The following is a 16,534-nucleotide window of genomic DNA, read 5'->3' on the forward strand; positions in this document are numbered from 1 at the left end:
GACATGGGGCTCGATCCCAGGACCTGAGATCATGACCTGAGTGAAGGCAGAGGCTTAACCCACTGAGCCACCCAGGGACCCCCCGGTGGGTGGTATATTTTGTTCCATTCACCATTTCCTATGCCCAGGCAACAAATGAGTGGTTTTCTGTCACTATAGAAAAGTTGACATTCTCTAGAATTTTATATAAATGGAATTATACAGCATGTACTTTTTTGGGTTTCTTCCATTCAGCGTAATTATTTTGAGATTCACCTATGTTATTGCACATATTGCACAAATAATTTAATTTAATTGCCGAGTAGCATTCCATGGTATGGCTATATCATAGTTTAATGCATTCTCATGTTGGTGGACATTTGGATTGTTTCTAGTTATTAACATATTACAAATAAAGCTGATACGAACATTCATGTATAAGTCTTTGTATGCATATATGGCTTTCATTTCTCTTAAGTAAATGTCTAGGAGTGGAGCAGCTGAATCCTATGGTTGATGTTTATTTAATTTTTTGAGTAACTGCTGTGGGGAGGAAAAATAATTTTCCCTCTACCCTTCTAGATTCTTGGCTAAGACTCCCCTCCGCACCTCCCTATGCCCACTGTGAAAAAAACCAAGCAGATTAATAGGAGAAAAACATGTTTAATAATGTCTGTGTACCTTCTGTATACGTGGGAGAGACTCAGAACAACTGAGTCATTCCCTGAAATGGCCCAAGACTCTACCTTAGATACCATCTCTAGATAAAGACAAAAGGTACTGGTGGGGGGTGGGGGAGCAGTTTGGGGACGTTACCAGGAAAAGCATAGGAAACAAGGGTAAGGCTTATGCAAATTTAAGTTCTTGCCTTATTCACTGGCAAAGGTTTCTAGAGATTTGGAGTCATGCTTCTCTTCGGGACAGAGAAAGACACACAAATACAGATTTCCCTTATACGTGTAAATGTTTCTTACGAAAGGGTCACTTCTACTTAGGGTTCACAGCTTCACCTGTGTCTGCTGTTGTTTAAAAATAAACAGCTTAAAATAATCAGTGTGCCAAAAAGACGTATTTGGGGGTGATAATTCTGCTTTCCTTCATTGTCAAGCTGTTTTCCAAAGTTGCTATGCCATTTTACTTCTCTTCCAGTATCCCATAAAGCCCTGGTTCCTCCGCATTTTGCCAATACTTGGTATGGTGGATCTTTCAAATTTTAGCCATTCTAATAGATGTGTAGGAATTTGTCATGGTTGTTTATTTTTTCTTTTTTTTAAAGATTTTATTGATTTATTTGACAGACAGAGATCACAGGTAGGCAGAGAAGCAGGGAGAGAAAGAGAGAAGAGGAAGCAGGCTCCCTGCAGAGCAGAGAGCCCGATGTGGGGCTCTATCCCAGGACCCTGGGATCATGACCCAAGCCAAGGGCAGAGGCTTTAACCCACTGAGCCACCCAGTCACCCAGTTGTTTATTTTCTTATTTTTGACACTTGAGAGTACTTCATCTGCTCCACATACAAGTGCTTTATCAGATATGTGATTTCCAAATATTTTCTTCCAAACTGTGATGGTCTTTCATTCTCTCAACAGGAACTTTGGAGGGTAAAAGTTTTAAATTCCGCTTGTCTATTTTATCAATTTGTTGTTGTATGGATTACTCTGTTGGTGTTATAGCTTTTTTAAAAAAAGATTTTGTTTACTTATTTGAGAGAGAGGGAGAACATGAGCAGGGTGAAGGGCAGAGGGAGAAGCAAACTGACTACTTAGCAGGGAGCCCAATGCAGGCTTGATCCCAAGATTCCAGGATCGTGACCTGAGCCGAAGGCAGACGCTTAACTGATGAGCCACCCATGTGCCCTGTTGGTATTGTATTAATAAATGTTTGCCTAAACCAAGATCATAAAGGTTTTCTTCTAGAAGTTGTATAGTTTTAGGTGTTTAATTTAGATCAAGAATTCATTTCTAGTTAATTTTTATTATGGTGTGAGTTATGGCTACATGTTTATTTTTTTGCATATGGATACCCAGTTGTTACAGTATCATTTGTTGAAAAGGCTATCTTTTTTCACTGAATTGTCCTTGTACCTCTGCTGAAAGTCAATTGTTGATACATAATGTAGGTTTATTTCTGGACTTTCTATTCTGTGCTATTGATTTTTGTGTATCTTTATGCTGATACATCACAGTCTTGCTCATTGTAGCTTTCTAGTAAGCCTTGATATCAGTAGTGTTAATTCTCTGATTTCACTCTTTTTTGCATAATGGTTTTGGGTGTTCTACATCTTTTGTATATTCATAATCAATTTTAGAATAAGCTTGCAATTCTGGGCACTTGGGTGGCTCAGTCAGTTAAACATCTGCCTCTGGCTCAGGTCATGATCCCAGGGTCCTGAAATTGAGTTTGGCATCAGGCTCCTTGCTCAGCGGGGAGTCTGCTTCTCCCTCTACCTCTGCTGCTCCCCTGCTTATACTTGTTCTCTCTCTTTCTCCCATAAATAAAATATAAAAAAAAAAAAAAGAAGAAACGTGCAATTCTAAAATCCTGCTAGGTGTTTTGATTGGTATTGCACTGAATCTACAGATCAGTTTGACATCTTAATAATATGGACTCTTCCGACCCATGAACACAGTATCATCCCATTCATTTAAGGCTTCAGTTTTTTTAAAGAGGTTTTTTTTTTTTTAAAGATTTTTATTTATTTATTGGACAGAGAGATCACAAGTAGGCAGAGAGGCAGGCAGAGAGAGGAGAAGCAGGATCCCCGCTGAGCAGAGAGCCTGATGTGGGGCTTGATCCCAGCACCCCGGAATCATGACCTGAGTCGAAGGCAGAGGCTTAACCCACTGAGCCACCCAGGCGCCCCAAGGCTTCAGTTTAACCCCAGCAGTGTTTTGTAGTTTTTAGTGTATGGGCTGTGCACATATTAGACAAATTTCTCCCTCTGTTTCAGGTTTCTTAATGCTAATGTAAACGGTAACTTTTAAAATTTCATTTTCTGATCCTTGGTTGCTAGAGGATAAAAATACAGCTATTTTCTGTACATTGATCCTTGGATCTTTCAAACTTAATAAACACATTTATTAGTCTTGTGGCTTTTTTATGGGCATCGTCAGATTTTTTACATAGACGTCCACATAGATGATTAGAGTTTTCACACAGATGGTATTTATCTATGAATAAAGTCTTACTGTTTCATTTCCAATCTGGATTCTTTTATTTCTTTTTTATTATCTTACTGCACTGACTAGTACAGTGTTGAATAGAAGTGGTGAGGTTGGATATCCTTTTCTTATTACTGAATGTAGAGGGAAAGTGCACGGTCTTTGACCACTAAGTATGATGTTAGCTATAGGGTTTTGGTAGATACCCTTCATCAGGTTTTCAAAGTTCCATTTTCTTTCCACTTTGCTGAGAGATTTTATCAGGAGTGGATATTGGATTTTGTCATATCCTTTCACTGCATCTATTGAGGTGATTATATAATTTTTCTTTTATAAATTCATTAAAATTAAGTTCATAGAACATCAAATAAACTGTCTTTATAAATTCTGTGACATTTAGCATGTTCACAATAGTGCAGAACCACCACCTCTGTTTAGTTCCAAAACATTTCATCACTCCCAAGAGAAACACCATATCCGTTAAGCAGTCACTTCTGATTCAGCCCCTGGGAACCACCAGTCTGCTTTCTGTCTCTGTGAATTTACCTATTCTAAATACTTCCTATAAATGGAATCATACAATATGTGACCTTTTGTGTCTGACGTCTTTCACTTAGTACAATGTTTTTGAGGTTCACCTGTGTTGAGGCAGGTATTATTTGTTCCTTTTTATGGCTGAGTAAGAGCCCATTGTATAGATGTACCACAGTGTGTTTAGCCATTCATCATTTGTTGGACACTTGTGTTGTTTCCATGTTTTGGCTATTGTGAGTAGTGCTACTGCAAACATACATAGACATGTATTTGTTTGAGAACCAGTTTTCCGTTTTCTCTTTTGTTTCGTTTTTATTTTTTTATTTATTTTATTTATTTTTTTTTTGAGACAGAGTGGAGGGAGTGGCAGAGGGCGAGGGAGAGAATCTCAGGCAGCTTCCAGGCCAAGCTTGAGCCCATGCAGGGCTCGATCTCACAGCCCTAAAATCATGACCTGAGTGGAAATCAAGAGTTGTATTCTCAACCCACTGAGCCACCCAGGCGCCCCTACTTTTCAGTTCTTTCATGTATATACCTAAGAGTAGAATTGCTAGATCATATGGTAATTCTATGCTTAATTTCTTGGAGAACTGCAAAACTGTTTTCCACAGCAGATGAACCATTTTATATTCCCACCAGTGATGTATGAGGTTTATAGTTTTTTTACATCCTTGCTAACACTTGCTATTTTCTTTTCTTTTTTTTTTAATGATAGCCACCCTAGTTGGTGTGAACTGGTACCTCATTGTGGTTTTTATTTGTATTTCTTTAGCGACTAATGATATTTAGCATCTTTTCTTGTACTTATTAGCCATTTTTATGTCTTTAGAGAAATATCTGATCAAATCCTTTGCCCATTTTAAAATTGGAAATGACATTGGTTTTTGAATGTTAAACTTCGCATTATTGGAATAAACTTTATTAGGTTGCGATGTGTTATCTTTATATATTGCTACATTCAATTTGTTAAAATTTTGTTTGAGGTTTTTTCCTATGTTCATGAGGATATTTATCTGTAGTTTTCTCATGTTTTGGTCTGGTTTTGATTTCATGGTAATACTGGCCTCATAGAATGAGTTGGGAATATTTCTTCTTTTTCATTTGTAGAAGAGTTTGTATAGAATTGCTATTGTTCCTTCTTTAAATGTTTGATATATTTAACCAGGGCTGCCTTTAGTTTGTTTTATGGGAAGGTGGTCTTTTTTTTTTTTTTTTTTAGATTTATTTATTTATTTTAGCAACAGAAAGAGAGAGAGAAAGCATGAGTGAGCATTTTGGGAGGGGCAGTGGGAGAAACTCTTCAAGCAGACTCCCCACTGTGTGTGAAGTCTGACTCAGGGCTTGATTTCATGACCCTGAGATCGTGACCTGAGCAGAAATCAATAGATGCCTAACTGACTGAGCCACCCAGCCGCCCCATGGGAGTCTTAAAAACTATAATCTTGGGGCATCTGGGTGGCTCAGTGGGTTAAGCTTCTGCCTTCAGCTCAGGTCATGATCTCAGGGTCCTGGGATTGACGCCCATATTGGGTTCTCTGCTCAGCCGGGAGCCTGCTTCCCCCTGTTTCTCTGCTAGCCTCTCTGCCTACCTGTGATCTCTCTCTCTCTCTGTCAAATAGATAAATAAAATATTTTTTAAAAAACTACAGTCTCAATTTCTTTAGTAGATAAAGGGCTATTCAGGTTATATATTTCTTCTCTAGTGAGCATTGATAGTTTGTGTTGTTAAAGGAATTTGTCCATTTTACCTTGTTGAATTTATTGGCTTAAAGTTGTTCATGATACTCAGTTCTTATCCTTCCAGTATCTGAAGAAGCTTTAGTGATGTCAGCTTTCTCATTCCTGATACTAATACAGTATCAGGAAGAAAGAAAGGCAGATTCTTTTTTTTTTTTCCTCTTGATCAGCCTGGCTAGAGATTAATTAATTTTATTGATCTCAAAGAAGCAGCTTGTCATTTCATTAATTTTCTGTTGCATTTCTGTGTTTTCTGTTTTTTCTACTCTGATTATTATTTCCTTTCTTCTACTTGCTTTGGGTTTAATGGCCTCTCCTTTTCTAATTTTTTCGTTTGGAGGCTGAAGTCATCGATTTGAAGCCCTTTTCCTTTTCTGACATAGGCTTTTAGTCCTCCAAAATCCTCCTAAATACCCCTTTAATGGCATCCCACGAATTTGGATGTTATTCCATTTTCATTCAGTTACTCTCTTATTTCTCTTTGATTTCTTCTTTGTTCTGCAGGTTATTTAGAAGTGTCTTACTTAGTTTCGATATTTGGGGATTTTCCAAAGATCTCTCTGACAATCTAATTTAATTCCCTGTAGTTAGAGGATATATGTATGTATGACTTGTATCCTTTTAAATTAATTGAGACTAGTTTTATGACTCAGAATATGGCCTATCTTGGTAAATACATCATGTGCACTTGGAAATAATGTGCATTCTATACTTCTTTCATGGAGTGTTCTATAAATGTCAATTAGGTCAAGTTGTTAAAATCTATATCCTTACTGATTTTATGTCTACTGGTTCTGGAAACTATTAAGAGGAAGATATTGAAATTTCTGCCTATAATTGTGAGTTTGTTTATTTCTCCTTAGAGTTCTATCAGTTTTTGCTTCATGTATTTTGAAACTCTGCAGCTATATAAACATTTAAGACGGTCATGTTCTCTTGATGAATTGAACCCCTTATCATTATGAAGTGAATTTCTTTATCCTTGGTAATATTCTTTGCTCTGAAATCTACATTGTCTGATAATAAAGCCATTCCGGGAGCACCTGGGTGGCTCAGTTGGTTAAGCATCTGCCTTCAGCTCAGGTCATGATCTCAGGGTCCTGGGATTGAGCCCGGTATTGGGGGACTCCCTGCTCAGTGGAGAACTGCTTCTCCCTCTCCCTTTGCTGCTCCACCTACTTGTGCTCTCTCTGTGTGTCAAATAAAAGCAAAACAAAATAAAATAAAATAAAACCATTCCAGCTTTCTTTTCATTGGTGTTAGTTACCATGGTATATTTTCTTCTGTCTTTAAAAATTTTTAACCTATATGTGTTTTTTTTTTATATTCCTAGTATTTTTCTTACAGCCAACATTTAGTTGGGTCTTGTTTTCTTTTTTTTTATTTGACTTGATAATTACATCCTTTTAATTGATGCATTTAGATTATTTAGTATTATTTAGTATTATTTATCATTTATTAGTTAATGATAAGATCAAATTTAAATCTATTGTTTTACTATTTGTTTATTGTTTGCCCATTTTTCTGTTTTCTCTTTCTTCCTTCTTTTGGTTTAAATGAAAAATGTTGATTCCATCTTATCTCATTTGTTGGATTAGTAGCCATTGTCAGGAAGGAAAAATGTTTCTTTTACCCTCTTATGTTTAAGGCTTGGAGGCCTACAAGTTAAAATAAAAAAAAAAAACAGATTAGTAAGAAAAAAAAAAACCTGATTTAATTATAGGCTCACACAAAGAAATGTGACTCAAGTTGTTGATTAGAATTTGGGGCTCATTTACCACCTTAATAGTGGATGGGGAGGGGCACAGGGGCACTTTAGGAACAACAAATGACTTCTTAGAAGTGGGGGTGGGGAGAAAGAACACTTGTTGAAAAACAAATGACTTTCTGGAAAGCTAAATGGGCCCTTAGGAGAATAGATAGGAGATATGATAGTTTTGTTACAATGTCTGCTTGGGTGTGGTGCTGACTTCACTCTAAAAAGAGAAGATTTGAGTTGTTCCCTGGAAGGGGATTTAGGACAATTGAGTTCTTTTGGAGGTTTTGTTTTTAGGCAAATAAAGGATTTCAGAAACTCAGATGCCCTCAACTCAAAAGAATTATTTATGCTACAGTGGCTTAGTCTAGACTGCTTTGCTGTAACTCTTTCTTATTTTGTTGGTTGGTTTAGGGTGTACAGAATACAATTAAAACTTGGTACACCTACCTTCCAGTGACGGTATGGTACATATCATACTGTATCAGATAGTATAAGAATTTTAAAATAGTATACTTCCATTTCTCCCCGACTAAGCTTTGTGCTATTGTTGTATACTTTACTTTTACATATGTGATAAACTCCACACTCTATTGCTATTTTTAACAGCCAATTATCTTTTGAAGAGATTAAAATAACAAGGGAAAAAACCATATATTTATATACACAGTTACCATTTCCTTTGCTTTTCATTCTTCTGTGCAGATCCTTATTTCCATCTGGAATCATTTTTTCTTCTGCCTGAAAGACTTCCTTTAACAGGACTTGTATTGTGGGTCACCTAGTGATGAATTATTTTGCTTTAAAAAAAAGATATCTCAAAATGTCTTTTTTTTTTTTTTGCCTTTATGTTTGAAAGTTATTTTCATAGGGTATAAATGTTTAAATTGAAAGTTTTTTCTTGTTGTATTTTAAATACATTATTCCTCTCACTTCTGTATTATGCTGTTCACATGAGAAATGGTCAATTTAATTTTTTTTCCTTTTTATGTAATGTGTCTTTCTTCTTTGACTAATTTTAACATTTTCTATTTACCACTGGTTTTAAGAAATTTGTTTATGAGATGTGGGTTAGTTCTGTTTTGCTTAGGGTTCATTGAGTTTCTTGGATCTATAGACTTACAGTTTCCATACCAACTTTGAAAATGTTTGGTCATGTTTTCTTCAAATTTTTTCTAGTTCCCATCTCTCTCTCTTCCCCATTGGCAGCTCTCATTACATGTATATTAAGCTTTTTAAAGTTGTCCCACAGCTCACTGATAATCTGTTTATCTTTTTTATTCTTTATTCCCTGTGTGTTGTTCATTTTAGATACTATCTTTTGAAATGTCTTCAAGTTCACTAATCATTTTTATTTGTGATACCTAATTTGCCATTAATCATAACCATTGTATTTTTCATCTCATGTATTATAGGTGACGTTGGATTTGGGTCTTTTTATATCTTCCACATCTCTACTTAACATGTTAAATTTTTTCCTCTAGCTTCCTGTGTTTAACGTATATAGTTATAATAGTGGTTTTAATATCCTTTTCATCTAATTCTATCATCTGTGCAATTTCTATGTCAGTTTCAACTGATACATTTTTATCTCCATTATGGATAATGTCTTCCTGCTTGCTAATTTTTTATTAAATGCCAAACATTTTGGCTCTCAGCTTGTGGGTGCTGAATATATTGCATTCCTTTTTTAAAATCTCTCAATGATTTTAATGCCTAGTTTTGATAAACAAAGTAAATTTCCACCTACTTCTTTTACATAGAGCAGAATGTAGTAGTTTTAAAAAAGTGTACATTCTTTAGCTTTCTCCTGTACTTTTTTTTGCCTATCTTTCAAAACTGAACACTGAATATTTTTAACATAGTAATGTGATGTTATATATACATTTTATTATTTTTTTAAAATATTTTATTTATTTATTTGACAGACAGAGATCACAAGTAGACAGAGAGGCAGGCAGAGAGAGCTGGGGGCCGGGGGGGGGGTGGGGGAAGCAGGCTCCCCGCTGAGCAGAGAGCCCGATGTGGGGCTTGATCCCAGAATGCTGGGATCATGACCCAAGCCAAAGGCAGAGGCTTTAACCCACTGAGCCATCCAGGCGCCCCTATATATACATTTTAATTGCACATATTAGTAATAAAATAACTCCATGTTTTGGTAATTCATAGCATATTTATGAAATGAAAAGCTTTCTATCAAAATATACTTTTCACTGGGAAAAAGAACTAAAACAGACAAATCAATCTATACAAAGTAAATATTAACTTAAAGTAAATTTTTAAGTAATTTTAAGTAAATTTTAAAGTAATTTTTACAAAGTAAAAATTAACTTAAATTTAACTTTGGTAGGTTTCAGTGCAGGACAGTCCTTCACAAGCCTATTTGCCTTTATCCCCCAGAGTGGCTCATCTCCTGAGTTAAGATTTTAAAAAATATTTTTCATTGAGATTATTATGTTGACATTTGTTTCTCATTCCACATCCTCTTCAGCCAAGCTCTGAGCACTTAACAATTTCCCTGACTAATTGTTGGAAGCTTGGTCAGAAGCATCTGGAACATTGGCGGCAGAAGAATTTGCTGTAACACTTGCAATAAGTGCTGTGGCCATCCACACACAGCAGTTGCATTTGTCAGATGGTCTACACCCTTCTTGTATTTACCTCAAGCTGGCAACTCTTCTTCAGGGAAGAACTTCTGACTAGCTTCACCATCTTTAAAGTCCAGTAACTTGAGAAGTCCAGTTCTCTCCTTGGCAAGCTTTTGTTTCTTTCTTGGTTCTTGAGGCTTGTTCTCGAAGCTGGGGTCACTCTGTCTCTTGTGGTGGAAGTAAATATGGTACCTGATGAAAAGACCCCTGCAGACACCTTCTGTTATGATTCTGCCCTGCCATTCTCTCTTGACCAAGAAGCAGGAGTGAGCTCAGCGGCGTTGGGATCCAGGTGACAAAGCAGTAGGCTGTGAACCCTCAGAGCGGATCCCCCTGCTCCCACCCGTTGCTTGCCATGAGCGATGCAGAAAGGCCTATGTTTGTGATCTTATAAACACTCCTGAGCTTTGTTCTGAGGCTGATTAATTTACCAGGAAACATTTTTATCCTTTCAAATTATTCCTTTAAGCTTTGTTAGGACAAAAGCAACATTTGGTCTGGGGCTAGTTTTTTAAATCAACGCACTGAACACAGTAGAATTTCTTTTTTTTTTCCAAGATTTTATTTATTTGTTTGACAGAGAGAAAGATTACAAGTAGGCAGAAAGGCAGAGCAGAGAGAGAGAGAGAGAGAGAGAGAGAGGGAAGCAGTTTCCCTGTGAAACAGAGCCTGATATGGGGCTGGATCCCAGGACTCTGAGATCATGACCTGAGCAGAAGGCAGGGGCTCAACCCACTGACCCACCCAGGTGCCCCTAGGGCTAGTTTTTTCCCAATTCGGAGGCAAAAGCTGAGTACTCTACCCAATTCTGCACCATTAATGAAGTTTTCTACTCTGACTGGTGGGAACAGGAATGTGGTAGGTGGAATTCTAAGATGACTCCTCGTGACCCACACCTTTATATAATCCCCTCTTCAATGAGTATAGTCCCTCCCCAAATGAAGTCTTTTTTTAAATACTGCACAATTGATGTCAAGAAAGGTTGATTCCCCCAGGTGAGACTCACCTAATCAGGTGAGTCCTGAAAGAGGACTAGGTTCTTCCCGACAAAAGAAATTCAGGGATTCAACATGAAGGAAATTATCCCTTGCTGGTTTTGAAAGTAGAGAGGGTCACATGGTAAAGACCTGAAATTAATCTCTAGGATCAGAGCAGCCCCTTCTGACAGCCAATGAAAAAATGGTGTCTCAGTCCTAACAACAGCAAGGATCTAAATTCTGACAACAACAAGTGAGTCTGGAAGTGGATTCAGCCTCAGAGCCTCTAGGAAGGACCCAGCCCATCCAGTGTCCTGGCAGAGGACCCAGGTAGCCTACATTCAGACTTCAGATTTACAGAACTGTGAACTTATAAATGGGTTTTATTTTAATCCACTAAGTATGTGGTAATTTGTTCCGCAGCAGTTGAAAATTAATATAAGGAACCATTCTTGGCCTTGTGTGACCTCTGAGAATGGGTTTTATGTTACCTCTTTTGGTTGGCCTCAAATATTTCTTTTCTGTGCATACCCTGATCAGTCCTTGGTGGAAGACTGAAGTGGGACCTTCTACACATCTTTGGAGTTCTGTTTTGTGTTTTCTCCTTACTCATACTCTCCCTTGAGAACTCTAGTCTCGACCTTTCTGAACTCCAAGTTCTGTTTGATTAATTCAGGCAGGCTGCTAAGGTCTGCTTGAGATCCTTCTTTTTGCATTTTTGAAATTCTCTCCAGGCTATAAACTGGGAAACAATAGAATTTGTCTCATTTGTTGCTGTTGTTGTTTAGTTTTAACTAGACTCTGCAGCTAACATAGGGCTTGAATTCATGACCCTGAGATCAAGAGTCTCATGCCCTACTGACTGAGCCAGCCCGGTGCTTGGTCCCATTTGTTTTCTATCTCTCGGAGATCACTGCCCTTTGTTAGTTGATGTCTTGTGTCTCCAAAACTATAGCGTCATATATGTCATCTGTTTTATTTTGTTGTTTTGAGACAAAAGAAGATGTCACTTTTTTTTTTTAGCAGTGTTATATAGTTATATTAGTTGGTAATGTTCTAATTTTTATTTTAAAAGTAAGCATTCTGCTAAACATTTTCCTCTTTGGTTCTGTATACAACATACTTCTTAACTATTTTGCAGTGTTTGACATGATGCCTTACATGTAGTAAGCACTCGATAAATGCTTGACTTGGTTTTTAAATTTGACTTCCAAAAACTCACCATTCATTTGCAGTAACCTTTCAGAGATCTCATGGATGCCATTACTGATTTCACATTAGTTGTCACAAGTATCATTGCATAACCACACTGAAGCTGGTTATTACAAAATATTGAGATATGCATGTAAATGTAAATATATGCTCTACTGCCTTAGTCTGGCTTCCCTAAGAGCAGCTTCTAAGATTAAGGTTTGTGAGCAGGTAATTTATTTAGAAATACGGTTTCAGAAAGCTGATGTGCCTAAAAAGGAAGTGGAACAGAGAAGGAGGACAAGAACCAATCCATGTACAAATAGAGTTGGCCACCATTGTAGAAAACTGGTGTTTAATCCATCCGACTGGGATCTTTTGTAAAGTGTGAAAAAATGAGTCTCAGAACTGTTTAGGGATCAAAGGCAGAATCATGTACCTATTGTCTCCTGTTCTCCAGTGATCAAGAGTGACCCTACGAGTATTAAACTCCCTCACATTTTCTAGTTGTCCATGTGGAAATGCAGAAGGAATTCCTACTGTGAGAGGAAGACAAGCCTCCGGGAGGGAAATAGAACATGTATGACACTAGCTAAGGAGAAATAGCGTCCAACTGCGTCGATGTAAAACCATTCCAATTCTGAAAGTAACTGGTCATTGCAGTGGTGACTGAAGTAAGAGGAGAGGCCAGGAGGATTTTGGAATGATAGGGAGGGCTTGTCCAATACACACAAAATTCTGGAAGTTATTTAGTGATATAATTTATTACTAGTTTCTAACAGTCTGAGATTGACATCCACGCAATGTTGAGTAGCTTCAAGCTGTAAGAACACTAAGACCCCCAGGAAGTGATAAGAAGGAGCCATTGAAGATAATGCACTCAAATTGGCAATAATATCCTTGGAATAGTATTTTTCCCAGCTCTATTGAATATATAATTGACATATAACATTATACAAGTTTAAAGTATTAATTTGATACATTTATATATTGCAAAATGATTACCACTGTAGCATTAGCTAACACCTCCATCACATCTAATAATTACTGTTTCCTTTTTGTAGTTAGAACATTTAAGATCTACTCTCCTGGCACATTTCAAGTATATGATATGTTATGGTTAAGTATAATCACCATGCTGTACTTTAGATCCTTAGAACTTATTCATCTTATAACTGTACATCTGTATCCTTTGACCAACATCTCTTCTTTTCTCCCATCCCCTAGCCACTGGTAACCACTTCTATGAATTCATCTTTTAAAAAATGAGATCATACGGTATTTATCTTTCTCTGTTTCACTTATTTCACTTAGCATCATGCCCTCAAGTTTTATCCATATTATCACAAATAGCAGGATTTCCTTCTTTTTCCTGGCAAATGATATCCCATACATATCATATGTATTTTATACACACACACACACACACACACACACACACACACACACATATCCATGCATCCCATTGATAGACACTGAGGTTATTTCTATATCTTGGTTGTTGTGAATAATGCTATAATAAACATGAGAGTGCAGATATCTCTTTGATATCCTGTTTTCATTTTAGAGTAATAATTTTTAAAATCATTACTGTTAGAGTTCTGTTTTGGGCCAGATTTACCTTCCTGCCTAAAACAACAGAAAAACAGGCAAAATATATGAAACAGAGCTTTTTAAGACACTGAATTTTAGGCAACGAAAAAGAGTGATACATGAGAGACAGGAAACAAATGTGGAGAACCCCATTATTGCCCCAGATTATTGCCTTAAGAGAGTTTTGAGGCTATGGCACAGAAAGAAGTAAACCAAGTAGAATATGGTGGACTTCCTGGCTAGAAGAGATGAGGCTGAGTGTCCAGGAATACCAGTGGAGCTAGAGTTCACAGGGCAGATGATATGAGAGAAGAGAACTCTACAGATTTAGAACTTCAAAGATGTTCAAAATGCCCCTTGAGTATTCAGCTGAGAACTAAGCAGTGCTTATGTCCAAGGAAACTACCTAAGTCTGGGGAAAGAACCATTTGAAAGGATTAGAAGAAACAGTACCTAGTGTTCACATAGAGCTGATAATAGTACCTGTGTTCAATGACCTGACTGCAAGGTCTCACAGTTCATAGAATATTGCATTCAGAAGGTTCTTGCCTCAGTAATGAGGGATAATTAACTCTAGTTAATACACGCTTCTTATTTCATATAATAAATTTTATAATTTATTATAAAAGACCTAAAAAATCAAACTGTTTCCAAGTAATGTAGCTACATCCCAGGAAAAAAAGCTTAAGAATATTTATAAGAATACATTCAGCACCCATAAAGGTAAAATTCACAAGGTCTTGCAGCCAATAAAAAATTAGCAGTCATGCAAAGAAAAGGGAACTTTGACTCACAATGAAAGAACAAAGCAATTAATAGAAACTGATTCAGACTGACACAGATATTATAATTAGCCAACAAGGACAATAAAACAGCTACTATAAATATTTTCCATATGATCAAAAAGTTAAGGATAGACATGGAGGATGAAACTGAAACTTCTATTGATAAAGACTACAATGTGTGAGGTGAGATGAAAAATATAATGAAAGGGATTAATGACAAAATAGGCTTTGCAGAAGAAAAGATTAGCGAACTTAAGGAGATAGCAATAGGATTTATCTGAAATACAGAAAATAAAAAGATTGGGAAAAATTAACGGGACATTGGGGAGCTATGGGACAACTCGAAGCACTCTAATGTGTGATTATAGTAGCAGAGCAGAAGAAAGGTAGGGAAATAATGGCCTAAGGATTCCAAGTTTTATGGAAACAAATGGATATATGAATCTTAAAAAAAAAATCCCTATCCACAATAAATATGAAGAAAACTACACCAAGGAACACTATAAATGTCTCAAAACTAGATATAGAGCAAAAATCCTAAAAGAAGCCCCAGAGAAATGTCACATTTTGCACAGAGGAACAACAATAACGATTTCAGCAGATTCTTCATCAGAAACAATGCAAACAAGAGCATAATGGACTGATACATTTAAAGTACTGAAATGGTAAAACTGAATCTGTAGAATTCTATACCCAATGAAAATATCTTCTAAAACTGAACACAGAAAATGTACTCAAAAAATACTTACGCACAAATGTTTATAGCAGCATTATTCACAACAGCCAAGAAGTGAAAATAACCCAAATATCTGTTAACAGATGAATGGATAAAGAAACTGTAGTATAAACATGTCGGAGAATATTATTTGTTCATAAAAAGGAATGAAGTAAAAATTTAAAAAAAAAGAAAAGGAATGAGTACTGGTACCTGCTACAATGTGGATGAACCTCAAACACATATTGCTAAGTGAAAGAAGGCAAAGACAGCATTCACATGTTATATGATGTTATTTGTATGAAACATCTAGAATAGGTTAATCTATAGTGACAGAAAGCTGAGTAGACTGGAAGGAGGGAGGTATGGGGAGTAGTTGCTTAATGGATACAGGGTTTTCTTCTAGGGTGATGAAAAATTCTGGAACTAGGTAGAGATGGAAACTGCAAAATTGTGAACATGCTAAATGCCACTGAATTTTGCACTTTAAAATGATTAAATATTATGGTATGTGAATTTCACCTCAATAAAATATATATCACGGGGCACCTGGGTGGCTCAGTGGGTTAAAGCCTCTGCCTTCAGCTCAGGTCATGATCCCAGGGTCCTGGGATCGAGCCCCTCATTGGGCTCTCTGCTCAGCGGGGAGCCTGCTTCCTCCTCTCTCTCTGCCTGCCTCTCTGCCTACTTGTGATCTCTGTCAAATTAAATAAATAAAATCTTTTAAAAAATAATAAAATATATATCAGTTGACCATGGATAGGAAAACTTAATAGAGGAAAGGTGTGAATTCCCACAAATTGATACACAGATTTAATGCAGTTTCTATCAAAATTTCAGCAAGAATTTTTGTAGATATAGACAAGATTATTCTAAAGCTTATATAGGAATAGGAAATAGGAATAGGAATAGGAAAGGAACTAGAATAGGTACAAAAATTTTGAAAAAAAAACAAAGTAGGAAGAATCAATCTGATTTAAATATTTAGTACATAGCTACTGGTGGAATGTTTGGCACTGGTGGAAGAATAGACCCCCAGATCATTGAAAAAGAATAGAGAACCCCAAAACAGACCCATACAATTATAACCAACTGATCTTTGGACAAAGGTGCTGAAGCAATTTAGTGGAGGAAGGAGAGCCTCTCACAGAATGGTGCTGAAGTAATTGAACATCCATATGCCAAAAAAAGAAAAGAAACAACAAGCAACCCAAAAAATAAAAATCAAAAAAGCTTTGACTTCAACTGCACATTTTATACAAATATCACCTCAAAATGGGCCATGGACTTGAATGTAAAATTTAAAGCCATAAAACTTTTAGAAAAAAAACAAAAACAGGAGAAGATAGTCAGGTTAAGGGAATAAAGGGTAAGTGAAGAGTTCTTCAGCTTGACACCAAAAGTGTGATTCATTAAAAAAAGAAAAAGATAAATTGGACTTCATCGAATTTGAACATTTG

The 16,534-nt window shown here is 36.6% G+C and overlaps 1 pseudogene; it reads right to left on the reverse strand.

Annotated features, from left to right (window-relative positions):
• Positions 1-9,636: 9,636 nt before the first annotated feature.
• LOC132007152 (mitochondrial import receptor subunit TOM20 homolog) overlaps positions 9,637-16,534 on the reverse strand; it is a 34,719-nt pseudogene continuing 27,821 nt past the window's right edge.

Source organism: Mustela nigripes, chromosome X (assembly GCF_022355385.1).
Source record: "Mustela nigripes isolate SB6536 chromosome X, MUSNIG.SB6536, whole genome shotgun sequence".
Lineage (NCBI taxonomy): Eukaryota > Metazoa > Chordata > Mammalia > Carnivora > Mustelidae > Mustela > Mustela nigripes.